Source organism: Macaca nemestrina, chromosome 5 (assembly GCF_043159975.1).
Source record: "Macaca nemestrina isolate mMacNem1 chromosome 5, mMacNem.hap1, whole genome shotgun sequence".
NCBI lineage: Eukaryota > Metazoa > Chordata > Mammalia > Primates > Cercopithecidae > Macaca > Macaca nemestrina.
This window is the reverse complement of record NC_092129.1, coordinates 7076766-7104621: the sequence shown is the minus strand read 5'-3', so window position 1 is coordinate 7104621 and position 27856 is coordinate 7076766.

Sequence of the window (27856 nt, the reverse complement as noted above, 5' to 3'; positions counted from 1 at the left end):
GTTTGTCAGACTTTTGTTGTGATTGGACTTAGGTTATACATTTTTTTCAATAATACAAAAGGAAGGATTTGTTCTTCACATTATATCATATCACATGTTTCATGATCTCAACATTACTGAAGATCCTCACTTTCATTACTATTTTTCTCTTTGATTAATGGTTTAATAATTATCTTGGACATTCACTGAGGTTTTAATTTGCCCTTTCTTACTTACCTATGGATTCTGTTTTATATTTAAGAAACTATTTTCTAGTCAAATTAAAATAATCATTTCTATGTTTTTACTTCTAGAAGTTTTATAGTTTTGGATTTTTACATTCAGATCTATGATTTTTTTGAGTTAATTTTTGCATATGATGCAAGATATGGATTGGAGGCATGTTTGCTTCTGGATGTTCCAGCACCATTTGTCAAAAGACTATAATTTCTCAATTGAATTATTATAGTAATTTTGCTGAAATTCATTTACTTAATATATGTGGGTCTGTATCTGTACTCTCTATTATATTTCATTTACATATATGTATATTTCTTCTCTAGTATCTAACTTTATTATTTTAGCTTTATTGTTCATCTTGAAATCAGAGAGTGTGAGCTATTCAGTTTTGGTGTTTTTATTCAGAATCATTTCATCGTTTTAATTCTTATTTGTTTCTATATGCATTTTAGTAACATTTAGTCAATTTATACACAATTACTATAATTTTGATACAAATTCTGTAGGTTAATTGGGGTGAATTCTCATCTTAACAATATTAAATTTTGCAAACCATGAACATGTTATATCTTGATAGTTAAGCCATCTTTGAATTATATCAATAATGTTTTGTAATTTTTGACATATGGATCCTCCATATATTTGATTTATACAAAAGCATTTCAGGTTTTTGATGCCATAATAAGTGAAGATTTTAAATTTTATTTCCTAATTGCTCATTGCTAATATATTTAAAAGTTATTGATTCTGTATATTGAATTCGTACCCATAAATTTGCTATGGTAAATTATAAGCTCTTGTAATATTTTTGATGACCCTTTTTGATATTTTTCATAGACTTCCTTCAAATAAAGACAATTTTATCTCCTCCTATCTAATCTGCCTTTCTCTCCCTTCCACCTCCTTCTTTGCTTTATTGCACTAGTTAGGATCTCCAGTACAATATTTAGTAGGCGTGATGAGCTGAGTTGTCTTGCCTTATTCCTGATCTGAAGGAAATAATACAGTCTTCTATAATTAAGAGTATGATGTTAGCAGTAGGCCTTGATATATGCCCTTTTTCAGGTTAAGAGAGTTGCCATTAATTGCTAGTTTGCTTAGAGTTTTTAGCATGAATGGATGTTGAACTTTGTCAAATGCTTTCTCTGCAACTATTACAATGATAATATATTTCTTTGTTTTTTGACATGATGAATTACATTGAATTTTGGCAAATGTGAAACAAAACTTGCATTCACATGACAAAACCTACTTTATCATCATGTATTATCTTTTTCATATACTGTTGGGCTTTAGGCTTTATTTGCTATTATTTGGTGGAAGAGTTTTGTGTCCATGTTTATGAGGGATACTGGTGTATAATTTTCTTTTCTTATAAACTCCTTGTAGGCTTTGGGGATAAGAATAATGCTGACCTCATAAAATACATTGGGAAGTATTTGCTCTATTTCCCATAACAGTTTTTGTAGAACTGACTTTTTTTTCTTAAATATTAGGTAGAATCCATCAGTGAAGTTACCTAGTCAAGAAGTTTTTGTTCTTGTACCATTCACCCTTGTTTTTTGGGATGCATTTATGCCACACAGAGGATGGTGCTCTAGGCTTTTGCTTGTCCCCCAGTATTAGGCTTCTTTGTCTTGTTACTTAGTGCTTACTAGGGGTGAGGGAAGGGAAAGTCTCTGTTTTCTTTTTCCTTACCCAGTCCTAGGTAAGCCCAATGAACTGGGTTCTAAAGAATGGGAATAGGTTTTTCTCATGAGATATGATGGTTTCATATCTCACCATTCATTCTGCACTTTTTCTCTCCTGCCACCATGTGAAGAAGGACCATGTGTTTGTTTCTCCTTCTGCCATGATTATAAGTTTCCTGAGGTCTTCCAAGCCATGAAGAACTGTGTTAATTAAACCTCTTTCCTTTATAAATTATCCAGTCTCAGGCAGTTCTTTGTAGTAGTATGAGAATGGACTAATACAGTATATTGGTACTGGGAGTGGGGCACTACAATATAGATGCCCCAAAATGTGGAAGTGACTTTGGAACTGGGTAAGAGGCAGAGATTGGAATAGTTTGGAGGGCTCAGAAAAAGACAAGAAGATATAGGAAAGTTTGGAACTTCCTAGAGACTTGTTGAGTGGTTTTGACCAAAATGCTGATAGTGATATGGACAATGAAATCCAGGTTTAGGTGGTCTCAGATGATGAAGAACTTATTGGTAAATGGAGCCAAGGTCACTCTTGCTGCACCTTATCAAAGAGACTGGTGGCATTTTTCCCCTGCCCTAGAGACCTGTGGATCTTTCAACTTGAGAGAGATGATCTGAAATTGGAACTTATGTTTAAAAGGGAAGCAGAGCATAAAGTTTGGAAATTTGCAGCCTGACAATCTGATAGAAAAGAAAAACCCATTTTCTGGGGAAAAATTCAAGCCAGCTGTAGAAATTTGTGTAACAAGGAGCTGAATGTTAATCACCAAGAAAATGGGAAAAAAAATGTCTCCAGAGCATGTCAGAGGACTTCATGGCAGCACCTCCCATCACAGGTCTGGAGGCCTAGGAGGAAAAAATGATTTTGTGAGCCGGACCCAGGGCCTTGCTGTTTTGTGCTGCCTCAGGACTTGGTGCCCTGCATCCCAGCCATGGATAAAAGGGGCTAACATACAGCTCAGGCTGTTGTTTCAGATGGTGCAAGCCCCAAGCTTTGGCAGCTTCCAGGTGGTGCTGGGCCTGCGGGTGCACAGAAGTCAATAATTCACGTTTGGGAACCACTGTCTAGGTTTTAGAGGATTCATGGAAATGCCTGGGTATTCAGGCAGAAGTTTGCTGCAGAGGTGGAGCCCTCATGGAGAGCCTCTGCTAGAGCAGTGCAGAAGGGAAATGTGGGGTTGGAGCCCCCACACAGAGTCCCCACTGAAGCACTGCCTAGTAGAGTTGTGAGAAGAGGACCACTGTCCTCCAGACCCAAAAATGATAGATCCACCAACAGCCTGCACCAGGTGTATGGAAAAGCCACTGACACTCAATGCCATCCCATGAAAGCAGCTGGGAGAGGGGCTGCAGTCTGCAAAGCCACAGGGGCAGAGCTGTCCAAGACTGCGGGAGCCCACCTCTTTCATCAGCATGTCCCAGACGTAAGACATGGAGTCAGAGGAGATTATTTCAGAGCTTTAAGATTTAATGACTGCCTTGCTAGATTTCATACTTACATGGGCCCTGTAACCCCTTTGTTTTGGCCAATTTCTCCCACTGGAAAAGGTGCGTTTATCCAATACCCGTACCCAATTGTATCTTGGAAGTAGCTAACTTGCTTTTGATTTTACAAGCTCATATTGTCTTGTCTCATTGAAATTATGGACTTGGACTTTTGGGTTAATGCTGAAATTGTAGAACTGTTGGTGAGTCATAGTTGTGTTTTGAAATGTGAGAACGATGAGATTTGGGAGAGGCCATGGTGGAATGATTTGGTCTGGCTCTGTGTCCCCACCTAAATCTCATCTTGAATTGTAATCCAAATTGTAATCCCCATGTGTTGGGGGAGGTACCTTGTGGGAGGTGACTGGATCATGGGGGCAGTTCCCCCATGTTGTTCTATGACAGTGAGTTCTCATGAGGTATGGAGATTTTATAAGCAGCTTTTCCCCCATTCACTCTGCACTTCTCTCTCCTGCTACCATGTGAAGAAGGACCATGTTTTGCCTCTCCTTCTGCCATGATTGTAAATTTCCTGAGGCCTCCCCAGCCATGTGGAACTGTGAGTCAATTAAACCTCTTTCCTTTATAAATTACTCAGTCTTGAGCAGTTCTTTATAACAGTGTGAGAAAGGGCTAATACACAACTGCATGGCAGCTGGCATTGATTACTCTCATGGCTACTGCAGGTAAGTAAATGCTTCCCTCAAATGTCCTTGGGGAGGCCTAGCTTGCCTTGGATTTCCTTGGGAGCTCTGCAACCGTGGCTTTCTTTGAGGCTCAAGAAAACATTTTCTTTTTTTCTAGCCATTTTTGTTGTTTTTAAGTGGACACTTTCTAGCTTTATTAATCCTAACTAGAAGTAGACCATTTTCTTTGAGAGTACCCTCTTCAGAAACTAGGGAACAAACAAAAAAGAAATGTGCATTAATTTATATATTAATTATATTTATATTAATATATATAGCCTTTTTTTTAACCTTTTTTAGATTATCAGCATCTGACTATATTTTCTCATCACGTTACCTAGCAACATGCACATAGGCGGTTAATAAAGGACACATTTAAAACTGCCAGAGAATAAAAGACGGTAGGAAAATTCAAATTTTCAAATTCTGGAACTAAGATAACTTCAATTGTATAAAATGTCAATGACTTACATCAGTGTTTCACTATTAGAAAAACAAAGCAGTCAGTACTACCTGTTTGCATTAAATAACGGCTCTTTAGAGTTTCTAGAAAATGATCCATCAGCAACAAGGCACAGTGACTCCAGTTTTATAACATCCCACTTGTCTTAAATTTTTAACCTTCTTTAATAGTCTTATCCATGTGAATTCATCTTTTATCTCTGATAAACTGTTTTCCATGTATGACTCAATTTTGGAAATTTGTGTTTCTCCTTAAAAGTGATGTTATTGCTATTTAAATTAGTAGGACTGACAGACATTCTTCTTTGGTCAGCATTTTCAGGGAAGTGGGGGAAGGAAAGGGAAGACAAGGAGCCTGTTACAAAAAGGTATTCGATCACTCTATTATTGGGGCCGAAAATTTCCTGGCACTTCAACACCCCATTGACACTCACACTCTGGAAATAGAGACAGGCAGTGCCGGGCAACAGAGGGACTAATTGTAATTGTTAAGTTCTTTTGAGTACATTTAACCAAGTAGCAGAAGCACATTGCCTTCTTCCATGAATTCAGGAGCCTGCTAGCAGGCAGTGTTATATTACTCCTGGGTGGGAATGAAATCATGTGGGAGCAGCAAGAACAGCTCATGGAGAAAAATTACCATTTTATATTTATTACTTTGGCTAGCGTAAGTGCCATAGGAATAGACTCTAATGTATTAAAGAGCAATTCCCCAACAATTTGACTCTGTTGCTTGGTAAACTATTTTTCGGGACTGTCTCCGTCAGCTTTTAAAGGCACATGCCATCCCATTTTCAAAGGTTATTTTAGTGGTTTGTCAAAATGATATAAATAACAGAATCTTTCTCTTCAGATTAGAGCAATATGGGACAAACTGGGATGAAATCTGTATTCTTGAAAAAACGTGGCCCACTTTTTCTTGCTTGGTATTTTTCATTGCTAAACTCTGGTACAATTCCATTTCATATCTTTGATATGATGCTAATCTTGTAGTTTAGCTTGGCTTAGGTGAATAATCAGATAATAGGATTTTGTTGAAACCACGACTCAGAAGATAGCATGCACTTATCTTTGACTGAGGCTAGATACCAGGTGAATTTTGTTCCATAGATGCACTGCCAGGTCAGCTCATTGGAGAAATCGCAGTTACTATTAAATGTGAAATGCACTTAAAGCACTTTCATCTTAACATACCCCAGGATTTACCTAATATGAAATGAGATCTAGAATCTATATTTTGATATTTTATTTGTTCAACTGCACAAAATAGTAACGAGAAGCCATTCTGGGGTGCATCTCCCTGAATGACACATTCCTCAGTGGATTAACTCATATACCAAGGAAGTTCACATACCATCAACAGAAGAGGCTCCAAGGCTGTACAGGGTTTGTTAATTGACCAACTGAGAGCCTATGGCCCTCAAGAAGACTCACCATTGCAGTTATTACTTTTTATCAATTGAATTCCTTTTCTCCAGTAAGTTAATTATGCTAAGTACAGTATAAAGCAAAAATCAAACAAAGTAGGTTTTCTTATACTTTTTTCCTCCAATTCATGGAGTTCCAAGTTCTTGGAAGATGCATGGCCTTTAAAAAAATATGTTCAAATAATTATATTCACTGGAGAACAGAAGTAATGTGATTCTGGTGAACTGCCTAAGAGATTAATTTTTAGCTCTTTCTTAGAATAAATGGTCTGAATTTTTAATATTGTTCATTAATCTATAAATATATAACACTACTGTGTTATTGTATATTATCATCTTCACATTGCTGCAACTTGAAAACTGACTTCTTTATAATATGCTAGATAAAGAACACCGAATATAAATCAAGTAATAGGAAAGTAATAGTTGGTATATTGGATTTGTTGGTATGAGGCTCTTTATGTAAATTCTATTATAGTGAGTATAGTTCCTTCTGGCAATCAGAAAATTAACCATATTTTAACGATTAGACTGCAAACTTCTTGAAAACAGGGGTCTTATCTACCTTTGTATTTAAGTGTTTGAGTATTTAGCACAATTATTGTTCAAGACATGTTTACCAAGTAAATTAATTAATGGATGAAGGGTGGATGGTTAAGGCTAAAATCTTTAATTTGACTGCATGAGGGTCTGATGAAGTCTGAATATAAATAAGTTTACATTAATTATTAAAATCACTGGAGATATTAACCTCTTAGAAGAAGTTTTGTTGTATTTTCCTCTTGAAAGGGTTTGAAAATATGCATTAATGGCTTTTATTTTCTTGATATATAGTACTTTAATTCACAGGAAACTGCATGTTAAAACATATATAAAATAAAATGTTTCTCTTCACCAAAATCTCTATTTTCTAAATTTAAAGCCCAAAATGTATTACTAGCAAGTGCAGAGTCTCAAGTGGGGTGCATGCCCCTCCCTATTTTCCAAGGTATATGATCATCTGAAGAGTCCTTAAACACAGGATTCATGCTGTGAATCTTCTCAGATTATTGATTTTACTTATAAAGTTGGAAAAATCTACATTGTCTTTATATATTAAAAGTTAAAACAGCTGTCTAATAGGGTAAAATATACATTCTATTGTTGTTTGGTTAAAAGACAAGACTTCAAATAAATACTAAAATCAGGAGCTCAAAGGCACCTAGAAATGCTTGTTCTTTTTCTTCTGCCTGGAGTTACTTTACTGGAATTGTGAGAAAACACTGATGTGATGCAAATACTAGTGATCTGAAGACTTGGGTTCAAATCATTCTTTTTCCTTTTGAAAAGTGTGAGCATGTGTGTATGTCGTAACATAATTTGGGGCAAAGTTGGCTCATGTATAAAATCATAACAAGAATTTCTTATCAAAAAGTTTCTTGGGAGTATTAAAATAATTATCTGTGAAATACTTAGCCCATTGGATATCACATATTCAGCCCTCAGTAAAGGTAGTTGACTGGTTGAATGTCAAGTCAACTTTCAGGTTACTCTCTGCTTATTATACTGTCATTGAAACTAGAAAGGGACAGGATCGTGCACTCTTGTTGACTGGAATATGAGTATGAAGAGCCTCTCATTGTTCTTTGTTCCATGGCAAATAGAACAATGCTTTATATTTTCCCAGTGAACATTACTTATATAAATATATTTAAAAAATCAGTCTAGGGTCTGTCTATTGCACCTTCTTGTTGGGTCTCTGAAGTATTGAAGAACTGTTGGAGTCTTGGCTAAGCAGGAGCAATATTTGATGGAATCTGACATTGCTTGAATGTTCTGGGATGTTCATAAATATATGCAGCAAGTACCTGGTAAATTGCCCATTTCAAGGTACTTTGTGGATTTTTAAACTTTAGTGACAGAGTAATAAGAGAAATTTAATCTAAATTGACTTGACATTCAATAGGACATCCAACCAGACATTTCTATGCTTTGAAATAATTCTTATATTTATCTCGGCAACTTTGACATTCTTCTTGGCCATTTTCAGTCCTAAATTATAAAGATGTAAAAGCCCTTTAGCTCACTGGCTGTCACATTCCTTAACCTGACTGCCGTGACTTTACCTCTGTCTCCTACATCGTGTCCACTTCCTTCACCTCTTGTTCTGTGGGTCTCACTCTCCTACCTCCTTACTCTGTTCATGATGTGTCTTAACATGTGTGAATGAGTGAGGACATATGCATAGGACTTCACGTGACTTGAAGGACGTGGAACCATTTCCTGATGCATTGAGCATGACCTGGCAAATCTTGTAAAGGATTGTAAGGGTTGGTACAAGAGAGGACACAGGTCTTTTCATATTTATTTTTCTGTCTTTTACCTTGTTCCTCATTCTCCACCTCTCTGTCTCTCTCGTTTTCTCTCCTTCTCTCTCCTTCTCTTGCTCTGTCTTTCTTAATTTTCACTTCTTGCTTGTTTTCACAACATAATTTATCTTTTCTCTTTATGCTGCTTTAATTTCCTCGTGCTGATATGCTTCAAGTTTATTTACTAGTACATAATCTTTGTACCTGTCTTGTTAAATCATAAAAAAAAAGGCCTCACAGGTACACCAAGAGTTATAAGGGCACAGAAAAATTTATGTTGTTAAGTTGAATTAAGTTTGGCCTGAAGGTTTCTCCATGCATGGGGAACTGCAGCCTAGCTTGCTGGGTAAACAGACTGTAATCCTTTCTTGTAACAACCAGCTCAGCCTCAACCAATCACCGCAGCCGTGTTGTAACCAATCACAGGCAGACTACTGTTCAAACCCTGTTCAAGTAGGCCAATGTCAATCTGTACCCAGCCCATAGTTTCTGAGACTCACTTTCCTTTTCTTTCCTGTAACTGCTATGCAGCAGGCAGCCCTGGATCACTGTGCACTTACTCTGGTCTGGGGGCTGCCTGATCCACAAATTGCTCTTTATTCAATGTTCGATTAAACTCAGTAAAATCTAATTTGTCTAAAGTTTTAAAAAAGTATATTAACAAGAAGAACATTCTTAAACTTGTTTTGAATCCTCAATGAAAACTTCAGTACCATATTGGGAGAGCCTAAAAACCCTATTTTTTGAGGAAAAATTAATTTGACTTGTTGAACATGTGATGTAATCATCCCAGTAGAATTAGGTATAGCCTCTGATCACAGGTGCTTCCTTTTGTTTAATCTGGTAAAGTTAGTATTGCATGGGTTTGGTGCTTTAAAAACTAAAGGAAATGGAAAGAAAATGTGAATATTATTTTACTTAAATATTGGTCTCAATGTTAATGTGTATATATGCATGATTGTGGTATCTTTATAATGTTAACTGCCATTTAGAAATTAAGAGTGTTACATAGGTTTAGCCAAACTTTTAAATATTTTATTTATTGCCCCCCACGTCAGAATAGAGACAAAAGAGAAACAAACACAAACACAAAATAAACAGCTTCTTTGTGTTACCGGTGGAGGGATTCCAGGTTCTTGGCATCTTAAACAAAGAACTGGACAAAATGCACAAACAAAGCAAGGAAAGAATGAAGCAACAAAAGCAGAGATTTACTGAAAATGAAAGTACTTTTCACAGGCTGGGAGCGAGCCTGAGCTTTTAGGGGCTCAAGAGCCTCGTTACAGAATTTTCTGGGGTTTAAATACCCTCTAGAGGTTTCCATTGGTTACGTGGTGTACTCTCTATGTAAATGAAGGGGTTGAAGTAACATTACAAAGTTATTTACTGGGTGTATGCCATAGGGCGTAAATGGAGAGGATATTTCCTGTTACAGCTGAAGTGTTTCCATTTGATTTAGTTCTAGAAAGTCAGCGTGGATTGGCCTTTTGTTCCCTGCCTCCAGACCCTATTCTCCTGCCTCACCTGGTCCACAGACATGCATTTTGAATGGGTAGATTGCTCTTATTTTTAATAATAGCAACCTTTTTTAAATAGCACCTTCCTGGATAACAGAATGCATCCCCCCATCTCTTGAACCATTTGCCAAACTGCCCTTGATGGAGTGGTGCTTCTTTGAGTCTTGACAAATGTAAACATCTAGGATGGTGGAATCATGGCATGGGGCTCAGGGGGCCCTTGGCATAACTATGAGAAATAGGCTTTCTTCTCTCGGGTTGTTTTTCCTTCCTTGCCATCATCTACCTTCTTTTCCCTTAGCCACCTGTTGTGTGGACTCACACCATTTATGTTGAGTTCACAGACATTTATATCATTAAGTAGATGATACAGAGAAAGAACAAAAGAAACAAATTTAATTTTAATCAGGTCACCACCACACACAATCATGAATCAAGTGCTTCAGCAGTCACAACAATTTCTTTTTCCTATGGTTCATAAGAAACTGCCCACTAAAACTTTGATTATGATTTAATGATTAAATAGAGATTTGCTATGGGGGACAGATTGTTCATTTTCTTGGTCTTTCTTTAAAGACCTCATTTATACTCATCTAAGTAAATAAACTACTTCCTGCTCTGTGCTCTTAGACAGTCTTTTATCTCAGCCAAGATGCCTACGTGTCCCCCACAGCTTGACTAAACTTCAGACAGGTTTCTTCCTGACTTTAGGCTTCTGGCCTCCCTTTTGTTAGAGCATTTGCTTTAGACAACTTGTCATTGTAAATTCTTTGTTTATCCCTTTGAGATGTAAATCTCCCAACTTCTTGTCTGGATTTCTGGCTCCAGGACCGGGACTGGGAGCCACCTCTTTGAAATGTAATCATTAAGAAAGATACTGCCTCGGTCTCCCAGTCTCTGTGGGAGAGTAGGAGCCTGTGTTAGTCTGTTCTGTGTTGCTATAAGGGAATATCCAAGGCTGGGTCATTTATAAATAAAAGTTTGTTTTGGCTTACGGTTCTGCAGACTGTACAAGAAGCATGGAATCATCATCTACTGCTGGTGAGACCTCCGGAAGCTTCCACTCATTGCAGAAGGTGTAGAGGGAGCAGGCATATCACACAGTGAGAGAGAGAGAGCAAGAGAGAGGAGGAAGTGCCAGGCTCCTTTAAACAACCAGCTCTTGCATGAACTAATAGAGAATCCTACTCATTATTGCAAGGAAGGTACTAAGTCATTCATGAGGGATGCGCCCCCATGACACAAACACCTCCCACTAGGCCCCACCTCGCACACTGGGGATCACATTTCAACATGAGATTTGCAGGGGACGGGGACAACACATCCAAACTGTATCAGAGCCTAACTTTGATAAGCACCATTAGCAAATGCAGCTGGTCTAAGCCTATTGGCCGGCCTCCCCACAAGCCTTCCTCCAAGGATGAAAGTATCTTCCTTTCCTGTTTAACTCTGTCCAGTGCAGTTTTTATGTGACAGTCTTAATGATGAAGGTTGTTTCTGGCCTGTGAGTCTGCCTGTTTCACTTCACTGTGAGTCCTGAGGTCTGGAAATAGGGACTAAGCTCCGTTCATCTTCGTATCCTTCAGGAGTGACCATATACGTCAGTGCCCTTGGGATAATTCTTTAAAAATTAAGCAAAAGTTAAAAATGCACCAGAAATCCCAAATGATATCAAGGCAAATACAAACACTGATACACTGCATTCTAGGCCTGGGATTTCCAGTATCTTTCTTCTGCACCAATAAGCTTGGGGTATTATAGAGGTAGTAGTTGAAGATACAGCGAAGTAATAGAACCAAAATCTCTGTGTAGACTAGGTTCAGAAAGGAAATACTGGAAATATTTTTAAAAGTCACAGGTGGTCTGTTGCTAAATGCTGTTTTTGATTCTAGCTCTGAATGGGTCATTATAATTTTCCAAATGGGAAAAAGTCACCTTTCTTCTGTCATTTTTTTGTTTATCCTACTAATCTGGAGTCAGGGACTGCTAGAACCAAAGGCAGCCTGAGAAGTATCAATTCAAAAGCTTCTAGTGTTACAGAGAAGAAACACGGGCCTGAAGATTTGTGTCTTTGCTTGCGTGATGGAATTACATCTCTTGGCCTCTGTATAAAGCCCTTTCACCAAATTGTATGATAATCCATCTGCAGCCCAAGAAGAATACCATGGAGCACATTTTAAACATGATTACTCCTGCCTCTTTTGTTGAACATTAGCAAAGTTCTACCAAGCAATGACTGCTCAATTCACAGTGTGTTAAATTTCTCCTTGAAGTTTATCTGAGTTCAAGATATGTTTACAAATCCATGTTAATGTATCCAAAACTCTAAGAAACTCTTTTTCAATATATACGTGTATATATGTAAATTCTATTTTTAACTTTACATTATTTTATAAAGTTTTATTTTTATTTTTTTTTAAACTTTTATTTTAAGTTCAGGGGTCCACGTGCAGAGCTGTTACATAGGTAAACATGTGTCATGGGGATTTGTTGTGCAGATTATTTAATCACCCAGGTAGTTAGCCTAGTACCCATTAGTTAATTTTTCTGATCCTCTCCCTCCTCCCACCCTCCACCCTACAATAGACCCCCGTGTGTGTTGTTCCCCTCTATGTGTTTTTTTGTTCTCATCATTTAGATCTCACTTATAAGTGAGAAGATGCAGTATTTGGTTTTCTGTTCCTGCGTTAATTTTCTAAGTATAATGGCTTCCAGCTCCATCCATGTCTCTGCAAAGGGCATGACCTCATTCTTTTTTTATGGTTGCATAGGATTCCATGTGTTTGTTATTGTGAATAGTGCTGCAATGAACATACATGTGTATGTGTCTTTATGATAGAATGATTTATATTCCTCTGGGTATATACCCAGTAATGGGATTACTGAGTTGAATGGCATTTCTGTTTTCAGGCCTTGGAGAAATTGCCACGTTGTCTTCCACAATGGCTGAACTAATTTACACTCCCAACAATGGTGTATGATCATTCCTTTTTCTCCATAATCTTGCCAGCATCTGTTATTTTTTAACTTTTTAATAATGGCCATGCTGACTGTTGTGAGGTGGTATCTCTTCTTCTTTTCTCTTTTTTTTTTTTTTTTGGAAACAGAGTCCCACTCTGTCGCCCAGGCTGGAGTGTAATGGTATGATCTCGGCTCACTGCAAGCTCTGCCTCCTGGGTTCACGTCATTCTCCTGCCTCAGCCTCCAGAGTAGCTGGGACTACAGGTGCCTGCCACCATGCCCGGCTATTTTTTTTATATTTTTAGTAGAGATGGGGTTTCACCATGTTGATCAGGATGGTCTTGATCTCCTGACCTTGTGATCTGCCTGCCTCAGCCCCCCAAACTGCTGGGATTACAGGCATGAGTCACCATGCCTGGCCTGAGGCAGTATCCCACTATGATTTTGATTTGCATTTCTCTAATGATCAGTGATGTTGAGTTTTTTTCAATATGATTGTTGGGTGCATGTATGTCTTCTTTTGAGAATTGTCTGTTCGTGTCCTTTGCCCACTTTTTAATGAGGTTGTTTTTTTTCTTGCAAATTTGTTTAAATTCTTTATAGATGCTGGATATTAGACCTTTGTCAGAAGCATAGTTTACAAAAATTTTCTCCCGTATATGAAAATTAACTCAAGATAGATTGAAGACTTAAATATAAAACCCAAAATTATAAAAACCCTAGAAGGCAACCTAAGCAATACGATTCAGGACATAGGCATGGGCAAAGATTTCATGGCAAAGATGCCAAAAGCAATTGCAACAAAAGCAAAAATTGACAAATGAGATCTAATTAAACATAAGAGCTTCTGCACAGCAAAAGAAACTATCAACAGAGTAAACAGCCTAGAGAATGTCAGAACATTTTTGCAAACTGTGCATCTGACAAAAGTCTAATATCCAGCATCTATAAAGTTTTAAATATCAAAATAAAAATAATAATACATGGGAGAAAGGCACCATCACAGTTGGTCAAAATCCCTTTAGGTATAATGCCGACAATATGCAACTTGTACATTTTACTTTTGTAATTTTTTATTCCTAAGAAAGCTGTCAGCTTTTCATACCCTACCCAGCAATCATCTCCTTGTGCCAGAGCCCTTTTGAAAATGTAATAATCACTGAAACAGAAGGATACCAGCAACATAAAGACGTTTCACAGCTTTTAATTCACTCCTGGGATTTTTGTTTCAAAAAGTGCATTGTTTTAGGAGTAGCAATTACAAGCTATTTTGGCTCCCTCGTTTACTCCTGGGTTTCTGACTGTTTCTTTTGGGTTTAGAAGAGGGAACAATTGGGTCTGGAAAAGAGCAATGATAGGGTTGTTGCTTGACGTTACTAACCCAGCCCCTGATCCTGAGTCACCCTGGTCATAAAAACAAAGTCAGGGAAGTGAGGGTCATGATTTCTACCGTGCTCTTTTCTTGCAACTTCGGGACATATATTTTTGACCCTCATCTGCTCCTTTCCAAGTTCAAAATGTCATCTCAGAAGCAGAGCTATGAAAAGTTTCTTCCCGATTGCTGAAGGTTTTGATAAAAAGAAATCTGAAAACTTTTCAGAGAAAGTGACAGCATAGAGGCCCTTTGCTGTTGAACAGAGAGATGAAACCCTACCAAAGAGTCCAGTCTGGCTTTCTCGATGATTTTCCTGTTTCCACTGGAATTTTTTTTCTACCAATTAAATGCTGTTTTCCTTTTTAGTTACATGTATGTCTCCACTTATTTATAATGTCATCCTAGCATTTCTCAGTCATTATTTAGTCAAGATGTTAGGAATCAGCAGCCTCAGTTTCTCTGCTTTTTAATTCATTGTGTTTTCTGTATCCTCTTTTGTTCTCTCCATGTTACTATACAAATATTTCTGATCATTATCCCAGCCTTCATTTAAGGCAATGGTTCCCAACCCTTTTGGCACCAGAGACTGGTTTTGTGGAAAACAATCTTTCCACAGTTAGGCCAGGGAGAGAGGGAATGGTTTCGGGATGTTTCAAGTGCATTACATTTATTGTGCGCTTTATTTCTATTATTATTACATTGTAATATATAATAAAATACTATTACATATGTTATATAATATAGGATCAAAGGGAGCCCTGAGCTTGTTTTCTTGCAACTAGATGGTATCAACTGGGGATGACAAGAGATAGTGACAGAGCATCAGGCATTGGATTTTCATAAGGAGCGTACAACCTAGATCCCAGGAATAGGGTTGGTGCTCCTATGAGAATCTAATGATGCTGCCACTGATCTGACAGGAGGTGGAGATCAGGTGGTAATGCAAGTGATATGGAATGGCTGTAAAAACAGATGAAGTTGGCCAGGCACGGCGGCTCATGCCTGTAATCCCAGCACTTTGGGAGGCCGAGGCGGGTGGATCACCTGAGGTTAAGAGTTTGAAACCAGCCCGACCAACACGGCGAAATCCCGTCTCTACTGAAAATACAAAAATTAGTCAGGCGTGTGGCGCATGCCTGTAATCCCAGCTACTAGGGGGGCTGAGGCAGGAGAATCACTTGAATCCAGGAGGCGGGGGTTGCGATGAGCCAAGATCATGCCATTGCTCTACAGCTTGGGCAACAAGAGGAAAACTCTGTCTCAAAAAAGAAAAAAACAAACAAACAGATGAAGCTTTGCTGCTCACTTGCTATGTGGTGGCCTGGTCTCTAACAGGTCATGAACTGGTATCTGCCTATGGCCTGGGGTTTGGGGACCCCTGATTTAAGGCACTTGTTAAGAGGTGATATATCATTACCCACTAATTTTTAAATAAAAAGTCCAATTAAGCTATCTGTAAAGATTTAAAAAATGTAACTTTATGGAAATAGGTAAAAATATTTAGTCTAAAATTTTTTGGGTTTCAACCACTTACTAAAAACCATGCTGGTTAAAATTAATTAACTTTAGTTGCTGTTCCTTACTTCTTTTTTAAGTTTACATGCGTATGTATGATCTTTATTGATATATGTCTCTTTGTTAATTTCAACCTCATAATTTACAGGAATCTCAAGCTTGTTAAAAAATGGTAATGGACAAATTTCGAACAACCTGTTCAGAAGCACTCTGCAATGTATTACCCTTGAACTATATATTGTTGTTTATCATAATAAGATGGAGATTATAACCTGTTGGGGTAATTTTTCCAATGTAGTTAATTTTATTTGTACTATAGTTGCCTTTTGAGCTAAGTTTTTAAAAACACAATACCATCAAAAACTTCATTGAAGTCTAAATTAATAGCATCTATGATGTCATTTTTTCTTAATAAAAATAGTATTAAAATATAATTCATATACCATATAAATCACCCATTTGAAGTGTGTGATTCAATGTTTTTATATTCAGTGCTGTTCAACTATCAGCTTTACAAGTTTTAGAATATCTTCATCAACCCAAAAAGAAACCCCATGCCTATTAACAGTTGCTCCCCTTTTCCCTCCTATGTATCCAGCCCTAGGCAACCACTGATGTACTTTCTGTCTCTGGATTTGCTTATTCCAGATATTTCATAGAAATGGGATCGTATCATATGTGATATTGTATGACTGGCTTCTTTCAGTCACCAAGATGTTCTCCAGGCTTATTCACGTTGTAACATGTGCCAGTAATTCATTCATTCTTGTTGCCCAACAGTTTCCATTATGGATGCGTCACATTTTATACATCCATTTTTCAGTTGATGGACATTTGGGATGTTTCCACTTTTTCACTGCTGTGAATAGTGCTTCTATGAACATGAATGTACAGGTTTTTGTGTGGACACGTGCTTCATCTAACTTGGCTGTGCAATTAGGAATGGATCGCTAGGTCACAGGGTAACTCTACATTTAACTTTGTGAAGAACTGCCAGACTGTTTTCCCGAAAGACTGCACCATTTTATATTCCCCCTAAGAATGTATAAGGGTTCTAATTTCTCCACATTTCTGCCAACGCTGCTTAGTACGTCTTTTGGAACATAGTTATCTAAATGACTGGGATGTGGCATTTACTGTGGTTGTCATTTACCTTCCTCTGGCCAATGATGTTGAATATCTTTTCTTGTACTTTTTGACCATTTATATATCTTTGCACTTATTTTTAACCAATTAATTTTGTAATTCTATCAAAAGCTAGCTTTATTTTGCTCTTTAAAAAATTTCTCTCTAAAATTTTTCATTCCAGATAACACATATATTTTATTTGATTCCTTTTAAAACATTGACCCCTATAGTTCTGAGAGTAAGGATTTATTCTTTATTAATACTTCAGATCACATCTTCGAGTCTCTTTCAAATTCAGCTATCTACAAATTTTACTGATTCCAAACAATGCAATTCTATGTGCAATAAGATTTTGGTTAGAATTTATTAATTATTGTCATTAGAAATAAGTGTAAGCCCATTCATTTTTTGCATATTCCAACCATTTTCATGAACATAGAACTGGGTGGCCCTGAGCAATCAGATTTTTTATCACAACTGTGTCCTGGAATTCTCCCCTGAGAAAATCTGCTGAAACAAGTAACCTCATATTTACTTTACCTCACAAATATTTATTATTGTGTCAAGGCGTGAAACACAATATCTTAAAACCATTGAACCTAGTCTCCATTTTTATATTATGCGTTGAATTACCAGACTAACGTGCAAATGGCTTTTTTACAAACACTGTTAGAAACGAGCATTTTTGGAAGCATTGCACACTACAAGGCATCTGCTAAAGGCTTTGGATGCATCGTCTCATTTAATTATAACTACACTACGAGATGGGCAGATTTGTTTTCCCCACTTTACACATTAGACAAGATGCAGAAAGGTTATACAACCGGTCAGAGGTTTGTAATAATTAAAGGCTTAGGTAAGATGTAGATTCAGTTAGCCGCCATAACACTGTCCCTCGTCTATGTTTCACTATTTCCTTAGGCTTGAAAATATCAGATTGAAAATTAACCAAGACATTAAATTAACCAAGACAGAAAATTAACCAAGACAGAGGATCTTCGAGTATAACCCTCAAAGCTTAGCTCAAATGCTACCCCTTTTATGAAACTGCCCTTCCCTTCAGTCGTGCTGTAGTACCTCATTCTCTTTGCTCACAAAATGTTTTGTCTCCCTTTCGTACCACTATTCACTGTTGGCCTGTAAAGAGTAATCAGAACAGTATTCCGTAAAGGTGGAGACTGTCTTATTGACTTTGTCCTTTTTTTTTTTTTTTTTTTTTTTGAGACAGAGTCTCGCTGTGTCGCCCGGGCTGGAGTGCAGTGGTGCGATCTCGCCTCACTGCAAGCTCCGCCTCCCAGGTTCACCCCATTCTCCTGCCTCAGCCTCCTGAGTAGCTGGGACTACAGGTGCCTGCTACCAGGCCCAGCTAGTTTTTTGTATTTTCAGTAGAGATGGGGTTTCATCGTGTTAGCCAGAATGGTCTCCATCTCCTGACCTCGTGATCCACCCACCTCGGCCTCCCAAAGTGCTGGGATTACAGGCATGAGGCACCCCGCCCAGCCGTGACTTTGTTCTTTAATCTCTGCTGCTTGCCTTAAACATGGCAAGTGCCCATTACGGGTTTGCTTTACTTAATTAAACTGCAGCCATACGAATAACTGTTCATTAAATGAAGACCCATTTTCAAGAACAATAAGTTCTGATATATTACACTGGAGAAACATTGCAATACAGGTTTCCCAAGAATCATTACTATGTTTAAACAAATCCTGCATGTTCATATTCACCAGTGGTTTTCTTTATTCTGATGTGAAAAGTTTACAAGTGTGGAAGAGTCCAGATATTTTGATCTAGTTCAACCTAGAATCAAATATTCATCTCCACGTTAAGTAATTATGAGGTTTTGAGCAATTTTAAAAATCTCTTTAATTTTCAATTTTGCTAGGTGCAGTGACTCACTCTTGTAATCCCAGCACTTTGGGAGGTCAAGGAAGGGTGGATCGCTTCAAGCCAGGAATTTAAGACCAGCCAGGCCAAGGTGGTGAAAACCTGTCTCTACCAAAAATACAAAAATTAGCTGGACATGGTGGCATGCACTGGTAGTCCCAGCTACTCAGGAGGCTGAGGCACGAGAATCACTTGAACTCAGGAGGCAGAGGTGGCAGAGAGTAGAGATTCTGCCACCTCCTCCAGCCTGGGAGACAGAGTGACACTGCTTCAAAAAACAAAACAAAACAAAACAAAACAACAACAACAACAAAACCCTCAACTTTCTCATATCTTAAATAGGAGCATAAATACTAATCTCAGAAAGTTTATGAATTTGAGAATGGTTGAAGATTAAAGTTATCAAAACAGCACAATTTCTGTCACTGAGCAGGTACTGTTACTAAGGATAATGATCAGTATTGCTCTGTTGGTCCTATAAGAGCAATGGCTGTTAATTATTTTTGTATTTGTCAAGTATAAGATAAATACAAGAGTCTCTAGACATATAATTCCCAATTCCCCACTGTCACTCATAAAATTGAGAAGAAAAAGTGTCTTCACAACTCAAAAGTATTAGCCATTGCCTTTTCTAACAAAAGGGAACAGCTGCTTATTCCAGACATAATAGCTGAGCTTTGGAATTCTCAGAATACAAGGGCTATAGAGAATGACTTCACCTCTCCAGAGAAGTAAAGATTGGGAAAAATCATCTGTAATTTAATGTTATAACCAGAAGAAAATGAGAATAGATGGGGTTGAACATGTCAGAGCAGTAAAAGGCAGTGAAATTACAGAATGCAGCCAAATGCCAGGAAATACATAGATTGTATGATAGAGATTAATAATGCCCTTTCTCAAATTAACTTTTTTTCCTTTCCTGTGCTGATATTTCAGGTTTGGTATTATGTTTTGATATAACTGTTCATAGATTAAATCAAGTATGATTTTTCTGTTTTTATCCTTCTTTTTTTTCTTTAAGTTCACAACCTAAAATGAAAGTCCTCCAGCATGGAAAGCATGCACTCAGACTGTGGAGACGTGTCTGTCTATTTCAACACAACTTGTGCTCGGGGCTATATGCAAGCACAGAGCAAAACCCAAGCAGGGAACATGGACAGAGGAAACTGGCCACATGCTATTATTACCTCACCCATGCTGATGGCTCTAATAAGTCCACAGAACGCTTTAATAAATCATTTAGAAATATACTTGCATCATGTCTTCTGTTTCCTTCTCTCAAGGAAGAAAAACATATGATGGTATTGCTAGCAAAATTGGGGGGTTCTGAGATAAACCCAGCATCTCTGCTTTTCCTTATCTTTTTTTTTTTTTTTTTTTTTCTTTTGAGACAGAGTTTCACTCTTGTTTCCCAGGCTGGAGTGCAATGGGGCAATCTCAGTTCACTGCAATCTCCACCTCCTGGATTCAAGCGATTCTGCTGCCTTAGCCTCTCGAGTAGCTGGGATTACAGGCGTGCACCACCACACCTGGCAATTTTTTTTTTTTTTTTGGATTTTTAGTAGAGACAGGATTTCACTATGTTGGCCAGGCTGATCTTAAACTCCTGACCTCAAGTGACCTGCCCACCTCAGTCTCCAAAGTGCTAGGATTACAGGTATGAGCCACCACGCTCGGCCTCCTTTTCCTCATCTTAAACTACCAAGTAGTTGGTATAGCGTCAAAGCTAAAAAAGACATGAGAGATTATCAAATTCTAACACTTGTTTTTCAAATGAGTAAACAGTCTTCCTGAGAAGCTAAGTAAGAGCACTAGTTATCACAGGACTATGGCAGAGCTAGGAATAGGGATGCCTCCTCCTCAGTTCTCCTGGTCTAGCCCTGCTTCTCATTCGGGCAAGACCAGCAAGGTGGTCATTATGTCATAGACACACCATACCTTGGAACATGCATAAAAGATCATTGGGACAGATTAGGGTTATATATGAAGAACAAACTCCTTTTGAGGGGCATGCATCAAAATGTGGAGTAATAGTCTATGAACTTTATTGCATGAATATATACATATATATGTGCATGTGTATTTATATGTCTATGTCTAGTATGTTATTAGTCCATTGTATTAGTCTATTTAATTTGCAAAAAGCTATATGAAAATGGACTAATACAGCAATTTTATTTATTTTAGTTGTTATGATCTGAATCTTAGCTAAAACCCACAAACAGAAAATTAACTGGGCTATATGGAAGTCCTAAACTTAGGTTTAAACATCAAATTACATGATAATAGAAATAGACTTGTCTTAATTCAAGGGAATGTGACATAGCTTAGTAACCTGTGAATGATACTTTTCACTGAATGTGAGAATAATGTGTAGTTTTTATTAGTCTGTTCTCGGGCTGCTATAAGGACATACCTGAGACTGGGTAATTTATAAAGGGAAGAGGTTTATTTGACTCACAGTTCAGCATGGCTTGGGAGGCCTTAGGAGACTTATAATCATGGCAGAAGGGGAAGCAGACACCTTCTTCACAAGATGGCAAGAAGGAGAAGTGCCCAACACAGGCGGAAGGGTTCCTTAGAAAACCATCAGATCTCTTGAGAACTTACTTGCTATCACGAGAAACAGCATGAAGGAAACCACCCCTGTGATTCAATTACCTCCACCTTGCCTCTCACTTGACATATGGGAATTATGTGGATTATAGGGATTATAATTCAAGATGAGATTAGGGTGGGGAAACAAAGCCTAACCATATAATTCCAACCTTGGCCCCTCCCAAATCTCATGTCGCTCACATTTCAAAACCAATCATGCCTTCCCAACAGTCCCCCAAAGGCTTAATTCATTCCAGTATTAACCCAAAAGTCCAAGTCCAAAATATTTCCTGAGACAAGGCAAATCTGTCCTCCTTATGGGCCTGTAAAATCAAAAGCAAGTTAGTTATTTCCTAAATGCAATAGGGGTACAGGCATTGGGTAAATATACCCATTCTAAATAGGAGAAATTGGCCAAAGCAAAGGGGCTACAGGCACCACCCAAGTCCAAAATCCAGTGGGGCACTCAATATTAAGGCTCCTAAATGATACCCTTTGAATCCATGTCTCATATCCAGGTCACATTGATGCAAGAGGTGGGCTCCCGTGACCTTGGGCTACTCTGCCCCTGTGGCATTGCAGGGTATAGCTCCACTCCTAGCTGCCTTCACAGATTGGTGTTGAGTCTCTGCAGCTTTTCAAGGTGCATGGTGCAAACTGCCTGTGGATCTACCTTCCTAAATCTGGAGGATTGTGGCCCTCTTCTCACAGCTCCACTAGGCAGTGCTCCAGTGGGGACAATGTGTTTGGGCTCTGACCCTACATTTCCCTCCCACACTGTCCTAGCAGAAGTTCTCCATGAGGGCTCTGCCCCTGCAGCAAAATTCTATCTGGACATCCAGGTATTTTCATACATCTTCTAAAATGTAGTCAGAGGTTCCCAAACCTCAATTCTTTACTTATGTAATCCTGCAGGCTCAACACCACGTGGAAGCTGCCAAGGCTTAGGGCTTGCACCCTCTGAAGCCATTGGCCAAGCTGTACATTAGCCCCTTTTACCATGACTGGGAAACAAGGCATCCAGTCCTGAGACTGCACAATGCAGCAAGGTCATAGATCCAGCCCACAAAACCATTTTTTCCTCCTAGGCCTCTAGACCTGTGATGGAAGGGGTTGCTGTGAAGACCTCTGACATCTCATGGACAAATTTTTCCCATTGTCTTGGTAATTAACATATGACTCCTCATTTCTTATGCAAATTGCTGCAGCAAACTTGAATTTATCTTCAGAAAATGGGTTTTCCTTTTCTATCACATCATAAGGCAGCAAATTTTCCAAACTTTTATGCTCTGCTTCCCTTTTAAACATGGTTCCAGTTCTAAACATCTCTTTGTGAATGCATAAAACTAAATGCTTTTAATAACTCCCAGGTCACCTCTTGAATGTTTTGCTGCTTAGAAAATTTTTTTTTGCCAGATACCCTAAGTCATCTCTCTCAAAATCAAATTTCCACAGATCCCTAGAGCAGGGGCAAAATGTTGCCATTCTCTTGGCAAAGCATAGCAAGAATCACCTGTATTCCATTTCCCAAAAAGTTCTGCAAATCCATCTGATAACCACCTCAGCCTAGACTTCATTGTCCATATCACTATCAGCATCCTGGTCAAAGCCATTCAACAAGTTTCTAGGAAGTTCCAAACTTTCCCACATCTTCCTATCTTTTTCTGAGCCCTCCAAACTGTTCTACCTTCTGCCTATTACCCAGTTCCAAAGTCACTTCTACATTTTTCGGTATCTTTATAGTAGCACCCCACTCTCTCTGATATCAATTTACTGTATTAGTCAGTTTTTATACTGCTATGAAGAACTGCCCAAGACTGGATAATTTACAAATGAAAGAGCTTTAATTGACTCACAGTTCAGTATGGCTGGGGAGACCTCAAGAAACTTACAATCTTCTATATACCAGTGTTTTCATGTCTATATTTCTTTTGGCTTTTTCTTTATGTTTCACCTTCTCACTAACTACTTCAAACCCTTTGAACTCTTCTCATTAGCCACTGTTCCATATTTAAAACAAATAAAAAAACAAACAAAATTTCAATTTCTCATTCACCTTCAGCCACTTAAATACATGACTATATTTTTTACCATCTCTTTACCTGGAATGACAGCTTCTCTGAAGTCTTAAAATTCATTTAAGTTTTGGTGTCTTGTTCAACTCCTGGTGTTTCCAGTTATCTCACCCAGTTTCTGGTATGAACCACTATTCTTCTCCAGCATAAACATTTCCAGTGCCTTCCTTTGTCCATCTAGTTCCATTCTGGCCTCACCACTCTCCTAATCAGTGTAAATACCAAGATCAAGCAATACAATCATTCTTATCACTACTTTTATTTCTGGTGGTCACCTTGTCATGTGTTCCCTTTGTCTATCAAAATCCTAGACCTGAAGCTGTAATAATTCATCTTTTTTACTTCTATAACAAGATTGCTGAACAATGAAAAATCACAGAATGCAACCACTGTCAACTCACAGTCTTCAGCCTCTGGTGATTCTTAAAACTGAATTCCTCTTCTTTCATATATTCCCGGTCAGCTTACTTCTACCTCTCCTAAAACTCTCAGGAGGTAATGTCCCCTACCTCAGACAGAAGAGAGGCCAGAGGTGGAGGAAGTGAAAAAATCACACACAATTTTTTCTCCCATATCACTTTAAAAAGCCAGGCTTCACTCAGATCCTATAGCGATCCATCTTCATTCTCTCTCTTCTAGTTTCAGGAGAAGATGCAGTTTCTTCCAGTTATGAGCTAATCTTTCTTAGTGTTTAAAATAAGCCCCTTATAATATCTTTGGGAATGTTTTCAAACATTCGATATGATTATAGCTTCTTTCCAGATCTACAATCTTTCTATATTGGTTCTTACTCTGTTCCTAACAGTAAACACAGTCATTCTCTTCTGTCACTAAGCAAAAACCTTCTCCTGACTCCCCCTTCCCTATTGTCTGTCCTTTTCTTCCCTCTCTTCAACCAAACTGTTAAAGAAAACTCACTGTTATTTCTTGTATTTCCTCCATAATACATTGCAATCTATCACTTTACTGAAGCTGTTATTCCTCACATCACAAGTGGTCACATAGTTTGATTCAGTGAACATTTTTTGGTTCTCAGACTATTCATTCTGTTTACAGCACTCAAAATTAACTTACAATGTTTAAAAATCTCTCTTCTTTCCGTCTTCAATGACACCATTCTCCATAGCCCGCTTTTCTCTTCCTCTGTCCATGAGTTAGTTGTGATGCAAGTTCAGGATTCTCTCGTTGGCTCTTTTAGGGGATGTTCCCACATGTCAGCAAGCAAGAATCTGAACCCTCTTCTGAGGTTGCCAGGATTTTTCATTTTACAACTTGTTGATAGGCAGAGATTGTCTTTCTCTATGGAAACTGAGACTTTCAGAAACTTGATTTCTATGTCCTCTTTACAACTAGCATGTATACATGTGACACAGTAGCTTTTGACTCAGGAGCTTGTGAATGTAAGAAGCAGGATGGGTGAGGCCCACTCTCGCAGGGCTGACAGGCAGTGGAAATGTTGGCAGAGGCAGCAGAGGCAGCATCAGCAGGGGTGATAGGTCGCAATCCATCCCATTTCCACACTAAGAGGATAGGTTGCTTAAGCCACAGAAGCCCCTCATCGGGACTGGTGGTAGCAGAGTTCTCAGCCTTGGTCAAGAAAAGAGTGTTCTTATCCTTAGAGATCTGCAATAGCAAAGGACTGAAAAAACAGATAATTTCGTGCAGTGATACCTGCTAAGAAAATATAAAACAGGGCAGTGTGATAGGAGGTAGCAAATGTAATGTAAATGGGAACTGCTTCACTAAAATAATCAGAGGTCATTCAGCTAAGGAGTCACATTGGGTCACAATGCTAAAAGAGAGAAGCAAAGCCATGAAATATCTTAGAAAGAGCCTCCCCACAGGAAGTATGACCATGCAGGCACAGGCTGGGTGATGTCCAAAGAAGCCTGGGCCAGCAGATTGGGAAGCTCAGGCAAGAGTGGCGGGACCTGCGGCCAGACGGTGGACAAGGGCCAGGGCCTGGAGGAATTTGGATTTAATTTCATGAGTAGCTTGCCGTTAAGTTATACTTACTAAGATGGTGAAATGTAATCAGTTCAGGATACATTTTGAAGGAAGAGCTGGTAACACTTGATGAGTGATAGGATATGAGGTATGACTGCTAGGTTTTGGACCTTAACAATCAAATAACAGTGAAATTCATGAAGTGGAAAGGTGGAGAAGGCATTAGTGTGGAAAAGGGTGCAATGAAGAATTCTCTGTGGCTGTGCTAATTTGGATACGAGTGTGAGACATCAAAGGGGAGAACAGTGGGTTGAAGAATTTTGGATGCAGTGGAGATTGAGCTGGAAATGTAAACTTGACAGTCACCCAGGTAGTAAACGCACATACAAAATAGAGCTATGATAAGCAACTTTGAAACTCAGAGACCAGGGAAAGGAGGATCTAGTAAAGGAGATAGAGAAGGGGTAGAGAAAAGAGAAGAAAACTAGGATTGTGGTGTGATGGAAGCTATGTAAATAATGTGTTTCCAGAAAGAAGGAATCATTAAGGAATGGCACAAAATTGACTATTGTACATGGAAGGATGCAAGTTATTGGCTTTCTTGACATGAACAGACTTATGAAGGAGTAGAACTCAAATCCTGAAGGGTAGGTGAAGACAGGTGAGGAATGAAGGCAGAGATTGGAAGCAACCCATCCAAGGAGTTGTGCTATAAGAGGAACAGGCGCAGGAGTTGAAGCTGATTCTGGGCTCAAACGAGGTTCATGCATTTATCTATTGATTTATTTAATAAGGGCATGTTTGTTTGCTAAAAATGATCCAGTAGAGAGTGACAGAATAATAATGCAGAAGGGAGAAGATATAATTGCAATAATAAAGTCCTGGGGAAAGCAAGAAGAATGGAATCCAGACCAAAAAATAGAGTTATTTGACATGCACATGAACAGTTCATCCATTTCAACAGGAACGAAAGCAGAGCTGCCCGGGATCCACGGAGATTGGCTGTTTCTTTTCTGGTGGCTTCTATTTTCTAAGTAGAATGAGATGAGATGTCATGAGCTAATAGCGAGGTGGAAACAGGGATGCTGGGCCTTCGAGGCGGGAGGAGAAGATGTACAATAGATGTGTCAGAGAGTAGGAGTGTAATTTAACTATAGAAATTTATAGGACTGCCAAGCAGTGAGAAAGGCCCACTTGGGAATTGTGGTGATAAATTAGAGATCCCAGTTAGCATTGCTGCAAGATGTCACCCTCTTGCAGAGTGGGGTTGATGTTTTATTTTCTCTTTATATCTTGAGGCTACCACAGTAGATATTCAATGAATGATGGCCATAAAGTGACTGCACTGGATAAAACTCCAGATGAGAAAATACTTCTTTATTTGTAAATATGTCTAGGGCAGCATAGCAAATAAAAGTGCAGAACCCAATCAAGACCCTCTTTCATGAGTTGTCACTATCTCCACGATCATCACCTTTTTCAACATTTCTATAATGCTTTCCAGTTCTCAGGGCTTCCAATGTGAAATTGTAGCTTTCCTGAAAGCTGAATTTTGTCTTCTAAGCCAATTACACAAGTGAGCACCCCACTTTAGGTTATTATATAATGGAGGTTAGTAATATAGGTGTGCTTTGGAGCTGGACACCCAGACATTTGAATCCTTGTTCAAACACCTATTAGCTGTGTGATCTGAGTTATGTTACCCAAACTATTTCTGCTTCAGTTTTTTAATCAATGAAATTAAAAATGATAACATCTACTTAATATGAAAAGTTTAAAGGAAGTAACTGCATGATAAATATTAACTATAGTTGCAAAACTCCGTAGCAGGATATAAGAATCAATACAGATATCACAAATTAGAATGTCATGACAGAGTAACTGGTATGTGAATCACCATAAACAATTAGAAAACTGGACAAACATATGAAAAACCGTCTTTTTGTATTGGGTTTCAGATAGGAAAGGACTGAATCCTGAGAAGAGAGAAACAAATGAGGTGAGCCTTCAATTGTGTGAAATCCTGAATTCATGGTAGGGAACAGCAAAGGAATATGCACCACGCTGTTTCTTGTTAACCAAACTTTAATATTTTCTAATGGTTTTGGTGGCTTTCATATCATATAACACTTCATTGCTTTATATTTCAATATTTTCCAGATCCTCTATTTGCTTACTGAACACTAGCCATTAGATCGGGTTTTTAAAAATTCAGTCATTAGCAATCACTGTCATCCGTAGAGCTTTCTCCTCTTGATTGAACTGTTCTCCATCATTTTGAGAGTACCCATATAAGATAACCACATGTTATATGCAAACCCATAATTACCTTTTTCCTTTCCCACTTGCAACCATATTAATTTGCATTGCCTTTGAGTTCGAGGTTGAATTTAATTCTACACAAAATAAAGTGCCGTGCCATTTTTTCATGTGACATTTTCTGGTTTTGATTTTTGTGTGTAGCTTATATAAACTCCTGTCAAAATTTTATTGTCAGAATTCAGAGAAAGCTTCATGTTTCCT